Source organism: Hydractinia symbiolongicarpus, chromosome 6 (assembly GCF_029227915.1).
Source record: "Hydractinia symbiolongicarpus strain clone_291-10 chromosome 6, HSymV2.1, whole genome shotgun sequence".
Lineage (NCBI taxonomy): Eukaryota > Metazoa > Cnidaria > Hydrozoa > Anthoathecata > Hydractiniidae > Hydractinia > Hydractinia symbiolongicarpus.
Window position 1 is genome coordinate 31,268,723 of NC_079880.1, and position 18,775 is coordinate 31,287,497.

Here is an 18,775-nt window from a genome sequence, read left to right on the forward strand (position 1 = left end):
GATGTTGTGAGTGTCGTTGTTGTAACTTTTTATCAACTATATTTTACACCTTGCAAACTGTTCTTTTTTGCTTTGTGTAAGATTTGTGTGGAGGATTTAATGCGATTTGACATTTGATGTAAGATTTTAAGAACATTTTTTTTGTATATGCACTACTGACGTCAGCAACACATCTAAAGCAACCTATTTTTCATTGGCCTTTTGCCTAAGTGGATTTTTCCACGGGCCTTATCAACTAGTCTATATAATAATACGCCAGTTCCGTGTGTCTGTAACAGGCAAAGTGGATATGTTCATTTTCCTTTAATCTTACCGAAATTTTCTTTGAAGTAACCGAAAAATGCATGTCTAATATGTTAAATTTTCTGACGTTACGACGCGACGTCAATAGCACTACTTTAACGTCAATATCCTATATTAAATTAATGAAGCCATTACAGTGCACCTAAAATTTAGAGGCCAAATAACTTGGAAACGAGTTGGTGACGTCAATGTTTTTTAACCGCGTGGGTAACTAGGGACCACCTGGGACCAATTTGGGTAATTTTTCCAAACCCGGTCCCCAAATCCGTTTCGGAATGAACGGGTTTATGACGTCATCAAAAAACCTTTAAACCACAATATTTCCGTAACCGTTGGTCAAAAGTACATGATCCTATACATTTTCTTGATCAGCGTTTCAAGATCTATACGAGGGAGGCAACAGGTACATGAATTTCTGAAAAAAAAATTTTTGTGTTTTCACGGGCCTTTGCTGACGTCAGGACAATTTTTAAACACTTATATCTCTTTTTGCGTTCCTCGAAAACATATCATCCTACACATTATTTTGATCAGCGTGATTCAACCTCTACACATTACAATAAAATAATAAAATAAATTTCTCTAACTTTTGGGGGATCTTCACTGCTGACGTCAGCAAAACATCTAAAACAACTTATTTTTCTATTGCCCATCTGCCTAAGTGGATTTCTCCACGGGCCTTATCGACTAGTCTTATATAATAATACGGAGTGTATGTGACGGTCATAGTGGATAACGTCATTTTCCTTTGATGTCGCCGAAAAAAGTATGTCTCAAATGTTAAATTTTAATAACACGTCAATAACACTACTTTAACGTCAATATCCTACATTAAATTAATGAAGCCATTACAGTGGACTTAAAGCTTTAAGACCAAATAACTTGGAAACAAGGTGATAACGTCAATGATTTTTCACCGCGTGGGTAACTAGGGACTACCTAGGACTAATTTGGGTAATCCCAAACCCGGGTCCCTAAATCTGTTTCGGAATATACGGGTTGATGACGTCATCAAAAAACTTTTAAACCTTAATATCTCTGGCAACCGTTTGTTAAAAGTACGTGATCCTATACATTCTTGATCAGCGTTTCAAGATCTATACAATGAAGGCAGCAGTTATACCTAGAAATTAAAAATAGGTTGCGAAGCATTCTCGCAAGTTGCAAGCAAAATTTGTTCATCAAGAACCAGAGGCGGCAATGTTCGCGGGGATATGGGCCTTGAAGCTGGTAGCACCCTCCCCCTCCCTGCTGTAGCCAGGATGAATTTAATTTCGGGAGCCATCCACATTCGGGAAAATTGCAAGAACTAATTGAGCAATTTAAATAACCTACTCTGGTATATTTTTTAGGAATTTCTAGGAAATGTGACAGGACTACGCGCTCTTTTTGTAAGAACAACTCTATAAGGACAGAACCCAAATATTTCTCGATGAATAGGAACAAAGCTGTTTTTACAACTAACAACCTAAGTCAGAATTTTGTTAGAAAAAAAGGACAAACCAGAATCTGAATTTTTTTGCACTTCTTTTTACACTACCGTAAAGTTTCATGAGTGAGAACAAAGTAGGACTTATTTCGGAAGTTGTGTAGGCACTAAAACAACGCAAGAACAAATCAGACGAAAACGGGTGCAATAAAACAAAATATATCTTTTGGAAATTTTAATTGCGTGGATTTTGAACATTTCTGAAAGCAATCTAACAATACAAAACATTTAAAATTAACTTCCATTTTTTGTAAATAAAAAATTTGATTTTGAATCCAATCTTTTAAATCTAAAAATTTACAAAATAATAATGACAACATCATATAAGGTTTAATTTGTTTGTTTAATCCCGTCTCACACGTAGTTAGATTACATTTTTGTCTATACATTAAGCTTCCAGCCTTCCGAGGTGTAGCTAGATGACCTAAAAAACAAAAAAAACCCATAAGAACCCATAAGAAAATGACAAAAATTATTTCAAAACATCATTAATGTTACAGGCATAATCACACTGAAATTTTACAAGTTACAACAATGGTTTTTATACATAGAAGTGCACACACAAGGCCTAGTTTCATTCTAATAAATATCAGTTTGTCTGACTTATTGTAAACAAAAAAACGTGTTTTTATAATAAGAAACAAAACTGTCGTGCAGTTAGCCAATAACAGTGCTCAATAAACATACAAGTTTAGAGCTTATTAGTAAAGGAAGTAAAAATTAACTTGACATTGGTTCGGTACTCCGAGTTTCGTGTTATACACTCATCAGCCAAATTATACAAGTGAAAAAAGTAAACAAAAAAATTCGTATCTATCTATTTGACAAGATAAATTCCTAAGAGACATCATTAAATGCGTGGTGTTATAAACATGTGAATAGATAATTGGCTAAGTAATTATCAGTCCTTAGATTTATAATTAGCCAAAAGAAACTTATTTGTGTGACGACATTTAGCAATGAGTTCACTGCGTTTGTTTAAAAGCTCACTTTTGTCTTTGTAATAGAGGATTTCAAATTTTTCTTGAAGGCAAAGAGGACAATTTCGTGAATTGTTAGTGTAGCTTTGTACTTGCTTGATGGTCGACCATTTGAGCGTCGGGGTGACATTGCTTTTCTCTTTCAAGTCCCAAACGTATGATGAAAGTGACGTGCTGTTCTTGTACTTTTTGTTGCTAAAAGACTGTTTGTGGCCATTGAATCTTGTCTTAAACGATTTCTCAGTCAGACCAATGTAGACTTTCTTTTGGTGAGCGGGTGCTGTAACTTCGCATTTGTATATGACGGACGTCACTTGGCAGTTTCCTTCCAATGGACATTCGGGTTTTCTTCTGCAATTGCAGCTTGCTGTAACTGGTGTGTCGGATTTCGAGACTTTCAAATTATGCGATTTGATGATGGTGGCCATGTTTTCCATGCAGCTGTAGCTATTTCAATATCGCATTTTCATGATTAGCCGTGGTGACAAAAAATCAAAACATTGCATTAAAACGAGGTTAGTTTAGATAAAGTTAAGGACGCCAAGTTGTTTACTAGCTGTCCTGACCTTAGCTATAAACAAATGTTGGTTTTATAATTTTCAACTGCCATATTGAAAGGATCGTAGTGGATAAAAGTATATTGAGGGTATTAGTAGTGGTAGTGTGACAAAAATTATGAATATTTATTGATGTTAAGTGTGTATTTATGGCAACTTTAATGTTGGCTAGCTATAGCTAGCTAGCCAACAAACTTCTTGTTTCTTACTCCTACAAAAAGCTTATATATTCTATACTGTAAATTATAAAATGTTTACCTAGTTTACTCAAACTTCATATAACTTATATAATTATAATTTACATATATTATAATTGTATAGGTTATAATTATTTTCCTAAAAAAGTTACCCAGCTTTTCATAGCTAGATATTATAGGTTGAATGTTATAGCTAGCATGTACTCAAATGATGTGCTGCCCAGCTATGTATCGTTATTATTGTCACACTCCCCTGCTAATACACTTTAACCTTTCCATTTAATATACATTTATAATGAACATATTTTGGCTCAACCCAGTGTACTCAGTAATCACAAATTGTTTGTTTTGGTTTGTCTGTTCAGATTCAAATTAGTATTGTAGGTTTATCATTTCTTAAACATGTAAGGCTGTTTATTTTATTTAAAAATTTCTTAACTTTCTTAGGCCATATAACTTATAGGTTATAAGTTATTGTGGTAAATCGATCAAGTAATAAACATATCTAAGGTAGAGCTACCCAGCTTACCTGGCTAAACATTATTGCACTGACACAAGATGTGACTTGAAACAAATCGTGAGCGGTTTGTTCATCTACAATTCTCTTAGCTTTTGAAGGAATCACCCTCTCCCCCCAAAAATGCCTATTGATTATCATTTCATTAAAATACATAGTTTTCTGTATAAAAAATCTATTGCCCCCTTACAGTACCTTAAATTCAGAAACTCAACAAGTATAATACAGAAAAGTTTTTATGTTAATTCTATTAGATTTTTCTAAGAAGAGCACCGCTTAAGAAAATTATTTTTATATACATAAGTTTTTTATCTTTGCTTTTACGTACAAATAAATTACAATACCCATAGTTATACTTGACGTGAAATAACAATCTGGCAAAACTTATAAATATAATAATACTGGCAATACTTATAGAAATACTACCTATTGACAGAACATTTTGTGAATTTAAAAAACTACAACAATTATCTATTATTATTAAATTCAGAAACTCAACAAGTTAATACAGAAAAGTTTTTATGTTAATTCTATCAGATTTGTCTAAGAAGAGCACCCCTTAAGAAAATTATTTTTATATACATAAGTTTTTTATCTTTGCTTTTACGTACAAATAAATTACAATACCCATAGTTATACTTGACGCTGGACCATTAATGTTTTCACCTTGAAGTTCATTTGCTGCTCTTTTCATGCTAGCTTTAGCTGCCTTATCATAAGCATGATAAATTTCTCCATTGTTTAAGCTATGGAATGATGCATTTCCAATGCTATGCATGTTCATACAATGTGCGAAAGTTTGCATTCCATGGTGGCCGCGTCCAATTTCTCGAAACACAATAACCGCTCTTGCGTTAGCCTCATATATTTGACGACCTTGAGTGCGAGTTTGCCTTTTACATTGAGGTGAAGAATATAACGAGCCCTTCCATTCACATGTCATACACATAAACTCCAAGTGATGAACCAGTCCCATTCGCTTTTCAGAGTTATCAAATATAGTTAACTGTGGATGACGTTTACATTCGGGACAAACTAACAGTGGCGTAATAAAACTTGAGTAATTAATTGAGTAATTAAAAAGGATGCAAGTTAGACTTCAAAAAGGCAGCTGATATTTACGGTATCTCACCAAAATTTTTAAAAATCGCAGCGCCTGCAATCAGCAGTCCTATTGCTCAAATTATAAATAAGTCTTTTGAGCTGGGGAAATATCCATCGTTATTGAAAACAGCAAAAGTAATCCCCGTACACAAAGGAGATTCAAAACTGGATGTCTCTAATTATAGGCCAATCTCCTTACTCCCTGTAGTAAGTAAGATCTTTGAAAAGGTTATGTTTGATCGTCTATACAACTTTGTAACCAAAATGAATCTTTTACACAGTAAGCAATATGGATTCCAAAAAAATAAGTCAACAGAGCAAGCCATTTTAGATCTTCAGGCAAATATTGTGGAAAGACTGGAAAAGGAAGAGATACCATGTGCTATCTTTTTAGACTTTGCTAAAGTTTTCGATACTGTTAACCATCGTATACTTATTCAAAAACTAAATTTTTATGGTGTTAGAGGCCTAGCACTAGATTGGTTTTCCTCATACATTACAAATCGCACTCAATGTGTATCAGTGAAAAACAGCAATTCACACTTCATAAATATAGAGAATGGAGTCCCTCAAGGCAGTGTACTAGGTCCACTTCTTTTCTTACTCTACATAAATGACATTATCACAGCTTCTCCAGTTCTTCAATTTTATTTATTTGCAGATGACACCAGTATATTCTACTCGCATAAAAACAGACAAACACTTGAAAAAGTCTTAAATCTTGAACTATCTAAATTATCTGATTGGCTGACTGCAAACAAACTAAGTCTCAATGTTAAGAAGTCAAGTGTACTCATTTTCCGTCCTAAAAATGCCAATACACTTCTTGATTCTAAAATCTATATTAATGGTCTACAAATTGAGGAGAAGGAACACAGTAAATATCTTGGCATAATTATTGATAATAAGTTAACTTTTTCCCAACAAATTGCTAACATCAAATTAAAACTAATGAAAGGTAATTGTTTACTTGCAAAGTTGAGACACTTTGTCCCTGAAGGTCTACTGAGAAATCTATACAATGCGCAAATTCAACCTTTCATTGATTATGGTTCTCTAATTTGGAGCACAGCGTCACAAGGTTATCTGAATGATCTATCAAAATCTATCAATAAAAGCGTTCGGATCATTAATTTCTGTAAACAAGACGAACCGGTAAGTCCTTTATTTGTAAAAACCAAAATACTTCCCCTTGATCTCAACATTGAAATGACCGTAGGTAAATTCTTTTGGAAACTGAATGTATTGCCTAGCCCCTATCACCCGACACGTTTGATTCCTCCATTCAAGAGAACTGAAGTAGGACAAAAATTCATCACGTATAGTGGAGTGAGAGTGTGGAATAAAATTCCTGAAAATATAATTAAGTCATCCTCCCTTAATATTTTTAAAAAATCTTACAGAAATCATCTTATTTCGACACTGCAATAAGTGGAACTATTTTCTGTCAAGTAAACACTATATCAACCTCCAATAATGTTCTTTATATCTCCTTTTCTTTTAAATTATATTGAAACGACAATGCATATGTGTATTAACGTAGCCATTGGTTGACTGCACATAGACTTGTCAACTGCACATAGACTTGGTACAATTCTCTTTGAGTTTCTTGGGAGGTCTGTGTGCAGTTAACCAATTGCTACTTTCCTTTTAAATTCCATTACACATAATTATTAAAAATCATTCTATTTCTATTTCATCATAGCTTTCTTTTTGTTATATCCATATTTGAGATTGTTGTCATTGTTGCACTCCTCGGGACATTACGCGCGCGGCTCATCATGAAAGAGAAAAAAGAAAGAAGAAAAAAAAAAAAAAAAAAGAAAAAAAGAAAAAACACGCACACGAAGGAGTACTGAGCTCGGTTGATCCTCTGTGATTATTCTCAGTATCCTCAGTCTACATCAAATTTATAAAAAATAATAATTGTTGTCATTCAGCCATTATCAGATGTTTTTTTTTTTAACTTTGTAAATATTGCAACAAACGATGTATATAGTTAGACTGGAAGATAATCTTCTTATCTTATCTTATCTTATTCATCTTAGAAATAGTCTGTGTTTTGTATATTATCATCAGGTACATCCATGCTCTTATCATTTGTATTTAGTTTCTTAGAACTAGAACATTCTAACTCTGGAGTAACTTCTGTAACAATTTCAATTGCACATACATTTTTTGAGTGTAAATATTTTCACAACCAAACAGTCACTAGCTAGTAACAACGCTAGAACTGCTCGTGTCATCAGAAACAGCCGAAATGTGGTTACAGAGTATTGCTAAACTATCTGAAAAGCAAATAAGATAAACCCTACTAAAAGCGCCCAAAAAGGTAAAAGAGACTTAAAAAGGTCAATTTCTGTCTAAAATATGGTTGCTAGGGACGTTAAGGTAAAAAATTTCAAAGTTTTTGCAGCGTTTTCCGTTAAAAAAGGCAATTAATGCATACACCATCTGAAAGAACAGGAAATTCTGCATAAAATACGCCCAAAATATTAAAACCACAATTTTTTTAGGAGCACCACCTTAATGACTAGTATTGTAAATAGTTTTAAAAAAGATAAAAAAAGAGAATTTCCAAGAAAGATATATTTTCTTCTACCATTGTCTCGTTTTGACGTCATCACTTCCTGTGATGCACGGCCATCTGTCGATGGAAGGAAAGTGTGCGCATGCGCTGGGTTTTTTAAAAATCACGCGTGGTTTCCGAATTCCATAATGGCTTCCTGCGCTCAAGGGATGCGGACGCGGCGAAAAATATCTTTAAAAAACATGAAATTTTAGGCCCCGTGGAAAAGAGAGGGAGCTTGGTCAGCTTTTTTTAGAGAAATAAACCATGCCGGATGAACGAAAGCCCAAAATAGCAAGTTCCTTTGGCGATAAGCTGCGGTGACACATGGCTGAAAAAGACAACCTGGATTCGTCTTGGAAATGTGGTTGCAAGGAAATCGAACACGATATTTCAAGTTCTACCCAAACTAGGAATATCAGGTAAATTTTTTTTGATAGAGTATTGTTTGGAGAACTTATTTTGATTGGAGTGATGTTGGTGTACTTTTTTTTGTGAGCACCATTATATATAGCTCAAAGGTAGCCAAAAAATTTTAAAATACCCGAAGTAGCCATATTTGCTATCATCTAATTCCATTATAATAAATTTTAGAAATTAGATTAGTGATTATGTGGCGCCGTAGATTAGTGGTTATAGCTCTCGTACTCTGTGTGGGAGACCGGGGTTCGATTCCTCTTGACGGCGATTTAACATGGGCGAGTGAATGTTACCATAGCCCCGGGTTAACCCAAGCCATGTGACGGAAATTGGGAAGATGGCACACTGTGTGGGCTGTTGGATGTTGCTGGGAGTTGTCTAGTAGAGCGCGGGCTCTAATTGGGTTTGCGTAGCTCAAAATGAGCATTAAATACTCTAGGACTCTCCATCTACCCCATGGCCCCTCCTGGAAATAATAGACAGGGTATATCCCTCGATATTTGTGAGGCTAGCCATGTAAAATATGCACATCTATCTATCTAACATAACATGGTAGCCACGCACAGTACAGTAAGGCTGCCATTAAAATACGTTATGTTTGCGTCCTCCGACTGACTTGCTTGCGGTGATAAAAACCCGAGTCGAAAAGTCGAAGAAAAAAATACGGGAATTTTTTTTTCATTGTATGAGATATACTTAAACGTCAAAGGATTCTACTTCGTCCCACCGCCAAATTTATACGTTTAGCATATACTTTTTATTGTGATTGTCCCTAAGAACTTTGACTTTGTGGGAACTTTTAAACAGTGCATTTTATATACAGCATATGCTCATTTCAAAACATTTAAGAACATGAGAAGATCTCTTTAACTTTCCCATGTTACTTCGAATTGTAATAAAATTGCTAAAAACAAAAGAATGAAGCAATACCTAATCTAAGAATAGTCAAAGTTTGTTTTATAATATTTCTTATTCTCATCTTGTTGAGCAATACAACATATATAATTTTGTTTTAGGATAAGATATTTTGATGTCACCCTAGTACCTATGATGAATATTCTTCTGACAACGAAAATCACTATCAATTAAAGAACACAGAAGATTTGTTCTGAATCCTTATAATATATATTGGAAAACTGTAAACAATGGATATATATCTGGTATAATCAACAAAATTGGTGAAAAAATCAATCAAAATAACTTGTGAATATTCAAGTAAATCATAGAAATAATTTTCACATAAAACAGTACAGATCGAAACAAGAATTGCATGTTAAAGAACGCTCTGTTACAGACTGTAAACTAATGAAAATGTCATGTTTACATATGATTATGAGTAGGATTTGTTATGTTGCTTTTTATATGAGAATCTTTAGAATTGGCCTATAGTTACTAAAACTTTCCTAAAGATTTTCCAGTATTAAGATATTTTTCAAACATAGTTGACAGGGACTTGCGAGGGTAAATAATATACAGACATGGTAAATGTTTTGATGTTATTTTTCTAATTTGTAACTCTTTTCTGGCTTAATAAACTGCCTTACTGTTGTGGGAATTTCATAACATTAAAATTATTGCTTAATAGAAATTGGTGTAAAACTACACCAGTAACCTTAATATTAAACTGTTTAACTTCATAAAGAGGTGATTACTATATACTCTTTATGTTGCTATCTTACACAGTCTAACTGGAAAGTTTTCATACTTTTATATGCTGTTTTCTTTTTGCATTTGCAGGTTGTTAACACAGACTATAGCATTCCAAACAATATTTCTATGTTGCACTACTGTCGACTACTATTCCTAAAATTGTCTTGTAATGTAATTTTCGTTGTATTGTTAGTTATTAGACCTCTTGCATATTTTGAAATAAAGCAACTCCCCTACTTATTACTTGTACTCGTATTATGTGCGTAAAACGTAAAAAGATGCTTAGATGATGATACTTATTACCAGTATGTCATTCAAAGAAACTATGTAAACGCTAACCCTGTTTCGAATCTAATTTGCTAAACGGACGCATTTTCCATCCGCATATTTAACAAGGATAAAGTGTTAAAACTACGGAGGTTACTGTTTTTTATTTGGCTGTAAAGAAATTTTAGTTTCTAATCTAGGAAGGGTTTTTAATACCTAAAAACCTTACTTTTGGGAAAATATTAGCTCCTTTTACAGCAAAAACACAAAACGGCCGATTTACCTCGTACAACACCACAACCCTTGACATTACTCTGCCAAAAAATCTATCAAATTTTGCCTAACCAGAAAAAAATCCTAGATCCGCCTCCTACCGAACAAAAGTTACAGCCCGCGGGCACTTTATGCACCTCCCCCCATACTTACAAGGGTCAAAAAAGCCCATACTAAATAGGGTTAAGGCAATGATACACGATCCAATAAGTCGAATTCGATTAGTCGAATTCGACAAATTGGATCGTGTATCATGTAAAAATCGTATGCTTTCGGCATGTTCAGACTTGTCGAATTCAATTTTTAAAAAGTCGGACCGGTTCAAATTTTTCAATTATTCGAAAGGTTTTTAACAATCAAAATGCTTTAAATATGTACATCAAATGTGCGTTCAGAAAAATGTGAGTTTCTATAGGAAAAATAAACAGTACTAGAGGACGTTTAAAAAAATCAAGTCTTCAAAAAAAGATAAAAAGAATTTAACGAGATTTTTATCAGTGAATGGATGTTGGAAGAAGCGCTCTGTGGAGTTTATTAACAGAGAGATTAAAATAATCTTCTTGCCGTAACCAAAATTCGTTTAGTAAAAAATAACACACTCCGTTTCTAACGTTTTTCTTAAATTTTTAGTTGAAGTTTCAATTTTATTTTAACGCTAAATATAATTTCGACAAATCGAATTAAATTAATCGGATCGTGTATCACCGTGGCGCCGTAGATTAGTGGTTATAGCTCTCGTACTCTGTGCGGGAGACCGTGGTTCGATTCCTCTTGACGGCGATTCAACATGGGCGAGTGAATGTTACCATAGCCCCGGGTTAACCCAAGCCATGTGAGGGAAATTGGGAAGATGGCACACTGTGTGGGCCGTTGGATGTTGCCGGGAGTTGTCTAGTAGAGCGCGGGCCCTAATTGGGTCTGCGTCGCTCAAAATGAGCATTAAATACTCTAGGACTCTTCATCTAAGCCATGGCCCCTCCTGGAAATAATAGACAGGGTATATCCCTCGATATTTGTGAGGCTAGCCATGTAAAATATGCACATCTATCTATCTATCTATCTATCTATCTATCTATCTATCTATCTATCTATCTATCTATCTATCTATCTATCTATCTATCTATCTATCTATCTATCTATCTAACCACTTTTAGATGTGTAAAGAAAATGATGAAGCCCTAAATTTTTTTCTTTTAAAATATTTTTACATATGTCCAAACTTAATCTCCCCAAAACACTAATTACATTAACGGTCACCACCATTATCAAACAAAAGTCCACTGGGTAATTTGTGACTTCACACGTTATACATAGCTCACTTCTTGAAAAATTTATTGCGAGGTTCGACTGTTGAAGAATTTAACAACATGCAAAAATAGGTAAACAAAGTAGAATTTCCAGGTAAACGCACTGTTTGATAAAATAGTTCAGATTAAGAACATATCAGTAAAAAGACGCTAGTAGCAACAGTACAAAAGTTTTTAACCAGAAATGAGCAAATACCTTAAAGAAAAAAAGGTGTATTTTCCTGTTAGTTTTAGATTGGTGACTTGAATTTATTTCCATGATGCAATAAAAAAAGAAGCAACGTGAGTTTTAGGAAATATTTAAAAATATAATAAAATTTAAAAAGAAAGAGTTTTGTTAATACTTGTGGATTGAATTTTCTTTTTCTGACTGTAGCTAGAGATAGCTAACTAATGATTTGATTAAAGGATGACAGCAAAAAATATTTTCCATGGTGGCCTCAGGAACTATAAAGTAATTTAGTTAGCTAGCTACATCAAACCAAGGAAAAACGTAAATTAACTTTCAAATCATCCATAGCTACCTTTGCAACTCACTTTTCTTCTGCTGCATGAAAAGGATACCACAAACATGCCAATTCAAGCTGATCATTTGGTACTTTAAAATCTTCTTTTTAATGAAGCGATAAATATAATACGTTTTTACGCATTCGAAGAAAAGGTACAAGCTTTCCAACTCGAAATATTAAGAGAAAAAGCATGCCAGCTATGCCAGTTATTATCAGGACTTGGTATAAACTATGTGTTTGTGTTGGGTCTGTAAAACACACGATAATACACTCAGTCATAGTGCCGTGTTTTTCCTGCGCGCGCATCAAATAACATTACGTAATGCTATCCAAAAAAGGTGCGTGCGCAGAAATGGAGGTAACGAAACATTAGTGCAGAAAAACACAAGCCTAGCAAAGCGAAAAAAAGGAAAAAGATCGAATAGCTGCTGTGTTGTAGGATTCATGAATAGCCAATACTCATTGAAAGAATCATAGTTACTAAAATGGAAAAATGAAAAGAGACGAATGCTCAATTCTCGAGGGTTTATGTCATCATTCGTGCTCGTGCAAAGCACCATTCGTTAATTTAGTTAAACTTATTCGTTAATTTAATTAAACTTAACAAATTATAGTTAAACGATCGCTTTCTCAAAGCATAGATTAGATGTCTACCTTGTATAATCCCTTTCTGAAAATTACTTTGCTAAACAAGCATAAAAGTGACATTAAAGATTGCGCATAGATGCTGTGCTCGGAGCGGTACGCCAAAGAAGTCAAGCTTTGAATGCATTTTTATTTGTGTGAATGTTAAAATAAAATTGTGCCAGTATAGCCTGGTTAAAACATATAGTGAATAAATGTTGAAATCTGAAATTCTGCCTTTTTGCGTTTTTATTGTGGATTTTGTTTGTTTTGAAAGTTTTCCTCCTTGATTGCTTGGTTTGTTTACATTTTTACCTCCATTTCTGCGCGCGCATTGGCCATTACATAATCACTTAGATGCGCGCGCAAGTAAATAATAAAGATTCCATATATTAAAATTAGCCAATAGTCGTTTTCTGATTGCTTGAGTGTACTTCCCAGTCTTTCGCTCCCGGCAAACGGAAAATAACGGGGAAGGGGGTACGAAAGACGGAGGCAGGGGGTACAAAGCCAATATATTGGCATTTTTAGCTAACTTTTATTAGAGCTGCTCGGTCCAAACTTATTTGTTCTAGTAGACAAAAAAATAACCTACCTTTTCGTGAAAAAATATCAGTCCTATTTCTTTGCCCTGATTTTATATGATTTTTTTTCTATCGAAATATTGAGAATCTCAATAATTCTCTTGGTATACCTCGCGGGTAGCAAACGCGCTTCACAATTTCGCTTCGCCTGCGAAGCTTAATCGCTCCGCAAAAATTTCTAAAAAAAATTTGGGGCTTTAACGGAACGTTGCTGACGGCAGCAAAATTTTTAAACCCTGATATCTCATTAACCGCTCATCAAAAGCACATGATCATTTACATTTTTTTTGATAAGCAGTTTAAGCTCTACACAATAGAGGCAACGTGAAAACATGGTTCTTATTTATTTTTTTGTAGATGGGTTGCTGACGTCATCAAAATTCAATTGACGCTTCTTTTTCATTTTTATCCTGCCTCAGTGGATTTTTCCACGGGCTTTATCGACTAGTGTCTCTATAATAATAGCCATCGTCTGTCTGTCTCTGCGCGGACCCCCGCTGAGTTAGAAAATGATGTTACGGAAACACGAATATCAAATGCGATATATTTTTATCCACTTTGTTGCGACGGGTAAATATAAAGGACGGGCGACTCCGTGGATTTTTCCACGGGCAACTACTATCTATATAATAATACGCCAGTTCTGTCTGTCTGTCTGTCTGTGACCTTTGCAAAGTGGATAAAACTTCTTTGATAAAGTCTATAAAACATCGTCTATAAATTTGTTCTGTAAATTACCAAACTTTGACGTTCAATATTGACGTCAAAGGAAAGTATATTAAGATTAGTGAAGCCATTGCATTGCAAGTAGTAGTAGGGAGTGCTTATAGGTACTTTTCTTTCCTCCTACACCTTTACCCCCAAAAACCTCGCTTCCACCACTTCCACCACCACCTCCATCCAAAATCGGTAAACCCGACGTCATCCGAAAATAAAATCCGAGAAATACCGATTCCGATAATACGCATGCGCAATAGCATATACTCATATTATACAGAATATGAGTAAAAATTATTATGTCCCCTGAATTATTCCAAAATAAATATGGATATTTATCAAGAGCTCAATATCAGAGACATTGAGCGCTACCCCTGGTATCTCTGTTCTATTCCAGATCACTGCAAAACAAAGACATGTGTATCAAGGCTACTAGGAAGGATCCATGGTTGCTCAAGTATGTCCCCAACCATTTCAAGACATTAGAAATGTGTATCAGAGCCGTTGAACGCAATCCCTTGATGTTCGAGTATGTTCCAGATCGTTTCAGAGCCATGGTTACCCGAAGCCTTTACAAATAAATGACTGAGTATTGTGATGAATGTGGGATTGATCTCGATAACTATGATAGATGCAAGTGTGGACGGAGGTTATTATATGCGTGTTGGCAGCATTACATGATGTTTATCACGTACAATGGTGGGTGCTGTCCTTGTAAAAACCCTAGTTAGAGTCTAATTTTCATAAATAAACGGGATGTTTAAATTTTATGGAAATGATATTGAAACAACGGCTTTTTATAGCAACCTAGCTGCATTTAACATCTTTGATATAAAGATCGAAAACATTGTACTTAGCGATCCAATACAAGCCAATAAAGGCAAGGATGCTAGATTTGTGATTGGTTATAAAAATGATAATAGAATTACCGCCCTACTAATCAGAACACCATGGGGGGGGCTATATAGCAATAAAGCATCCCGCTATGATGATAGTTCCTCATTTACGATGTCATTTAACTTACACAATCATCCTGAATGGCTTGAAAGGTATCAGAGTATATTGACATGGATAGAGAAACTGTACGGTAATGAATTCACTACCCCTCCAGTTGAAAAAGAGTATGTTATTACCAAAGTAAAGGAATGGAATAGGGAGATTAATACTGATTTTCATGATCAACCAGTACCACTTAAGCAGGCCTGCGACTGCATCTGCATTTTAAAGCTATCAAGTATCTATCGTCAAGGGAATAGGAACCATCTGCAGGTTATGCTAGAAGAGTGTAAGTATAAACTGGTTCAACAATCCAGGACGTGACACCTTGATTCAGATGATGAGGAATGGTTCACTGTAGTGTAATAGACATGAACGATTTGAAAAGAGAAGCGAGAGAATTAGGGATAAGTGGGTATTCAACCCTCAAGAAATCTGATCTTATCGCTGCTATTCACAAAGTAAAATATATAGAGACTGCAATGCAGACCGATGGTCCTTATTGCAAGCTATGTGTCGATATTGCATCAATGAAGATCCTAGAGGAGTACATCAGAGGCTTGGAAGCGAAACAAAAATGAACTGTAATATACGACGGTGATTTTATGATTGATGCAACTACTGGTGAATTACTTGGTGTCATTTAGTGTTTTGTACAAAACATTAAATTATGAATAAGTCGACGGCTCATCTATATACCGCTTACATGTTGAACAGATTGAAGTTTTTTCATAAACTCTTGTTTGCCCTCCTCACGCCCTTTCTCAACTAGCTGTTGTCTCTCTCGTTCATTAAGCGATTCTACGATTTTTCTGGTTCTCTGACGTATTTGCTCCTTGAGCAGCATATAGCGTTGCTTTTCCTGCATAATTAAGCTAAATTCATAATCACTAATAACCCCATTCTCCACAGCTCTACTGATAAGGTCGATAACGGAGTTGAGTTTGGTCTCCGCCAGCAATCTTATACCCTCGTGCTTCTTGCTTTTGACATCTAACCTCTTACCAGCATTTTTCAGACCTGCTTGGCCCAATCCCACGGCTAAGGTGATGCCACCCATGGCTACGGCCAATGAGACACCAATTCCGGATAGCATGCTACCAATCCCGACCCCCGAAACAATGACACTTACGGCCAGCAGACCATGATCGGTGTATCTAACCCACGTACCGTGCATTTTGAACTTTTTGGCGAGCTTCTCCCGCTCTTTAATCTCATTACGTAGATATTAATCCACTTCTTCGATTTTTTTGAGTCTATACACTTGACTTTCATCAGCCTCCCCCTCCATAGGTGCAGAAGGTAGGCTCGGGTAAAGCTTTGTAATGTCAGTCATATTTATTCTATAAGTAAATGCATTGTTATACCCATGAACGAAATGTTCTTATCGTGATGATATTCAGCCGTCAACATGAACTCAAGGCGATCGGTGCAGCCATTCGAAGGAAGATATATCGGTGTATTAAAAGTCCACGTAAAGATGTCTCCCCATGCATTTTCTTTTGTTGGAAGTACGGCTAGAATTTATGATTTTTTACCATCCAGCAAGCAATCATCCTCATCTAACTGAGGGCAAACAAGCCTCAGTCGCTGGTATACATCAGTCCCATAAAATGAATCGTAGTCACCCTTCATATAGTATTTTTTTACTGGGATCATAGGGTAGCACCAAGAGCTCTTGCAGTTGTCGATGAATCACCACCGTGTACCCGTCATTACCACGTAGCATGCAGAGTCCATTTTTCAGAACAAAAAGTTGTACCTTGCCCTGTGCTTGACTGTTGACGATACTCGCTAAATCCTCGATCTTGTACAACCCATTCATTATTTCAATTCGAGTAACCGTCTGATCGGGCCCTTGCTCTTAGTCAGCTTCTCCCTTAGCGATGTGTCATCTCCAGCTATTTTCATGAGGCACTCCGTTATCGCTTTAAGCTGATTGTGTATATTCTTATCCCAAATTTTTTGTTGCTCCTCGGATACACCTGGTGTAGCTTTCTTTGTCTTTAACCTCTTCAGTTTCCCGCTGGGAGTTTGAAGCTCGCGTTTAAACCCCTTTCTTTCACGTTCATCTAAGGCTTCAGTAAATGAAGTATCCTCCTCCATTCGGCTCTTCGTTTCATCTAGAACATTCTGGAGTAGCGGCAACATTTCGATGTCATCAGCCTTTTCTTCAACGTGAACAATCTCGTTAAGAAGTCTCTGTGCCATATTTTTACTGGTTTTGTTTAACGTAGTCGGGGAATTCAATGGCTCGCAATCGTCCCACGCCTAGATCCCTTACTATCGCGGAAGCTTTTCTAATTTCACCATTTTGTTTCGTGAGCTCTACACCATCGTAGGTAAGCTGATTATCTTCTATTTTAAATCTATCGTAATGCCTGGCATTCGGTTGCCCTAGCTCCTCATCAAGGGCTTCATATAAGTCATCAATTCTAGACATCATCAACACATGCCTTGCCATCGTGGTGTCACCTCGTGAAGGTGTAGTGGGAATATCCTCAGGTCTAAGGATCTCGTTCTCGCTACTACGTTCTTCGGGTTCGTCTTCTATATCTCGTTCTGGCGTAAAGTCATCTTCATATCCCGGATTATCAGCCATTTATTTCAACCATCAGCCTACCTAAATAAATGAGTGTTTTTGGAAGACTAAACCCTTATCAGGAAGTCAAGACTATGCTCGCTGTCAAAAGCAAGAGGCAGCGGGTTAAAGTGAGTCATGTACCGTCCACGATTGGCCAGAATGAGGATCTCTATGTGAAAATACCGAACATGGGTTGGGATGATGTTATATTTCCTGGGAGTATCAGACTACCATTTGATATGGAATTGACCGGCACCAACTAGAAAAGAACGATCGTTAACAATATTGGGAAGACCCTAGTGCGTGACCTACGTATTACTTTGAATGGGAATGAGGTCCAGCATATTGCGGATTATAATGTATTCAGTGTCTACCGAGATTTCTGGATATCGAAATTTAATAGGGAGAACAATCTGATTTTGGAGGGAGTCAATCCAAATGACGGGACAATTCGCGCTTTACAGGTAAAAAGCGTCTGACCATGTAGGAACAAATAAGGAGCGTGCTATAGCCGCGGCGTATGGAAACACCTTTTGTATTCCGTTGGGGAAAATGTTCGAGTTGACGAGAGATCTCCCGTTTTATCAACATGGACTCCACGATAGGCTACAGTTCGTTCTACATTTCGCTTCATACGATTAAGTCATCAAGGATGCCGGTACACCAGCCGCGGGCTCAACCGCAGCCAAAGCAGCTGACGCTACATACAAAATCTCTAACATTTCGCTCGAGTTGGAAAAATTAGTAAATGAGGATCTGGCAAGCGCTATGATGTCGCGATACAGCCGCCTCGCCCTACCATACGAACGAGTATTGAAGAGTAAAGTGGTGGCTATAAAGAAAAGTGATACATCCTACAATCTCCAAGTCGATACCCCTGCTAAATCCTTGGTGGGTATATTACTATTATTCGTCGATCCCGGAGTATCCAAGGCTTATGCGGGTGTCAATGAGCAATTCTACAATCCCAAAATCAAGAAGATTTCTGTCACGGTGGAGGGTGAGCCCAATGAGCTGTATTCACATGCTATGCTACCTCAAGATCATTTGCAGCAGATCGTTGAATTATTTGGGTGCCATGATAGTGAAGTGACCATAGGTCAATTTTTCACCGAGCGCTATGCGCTA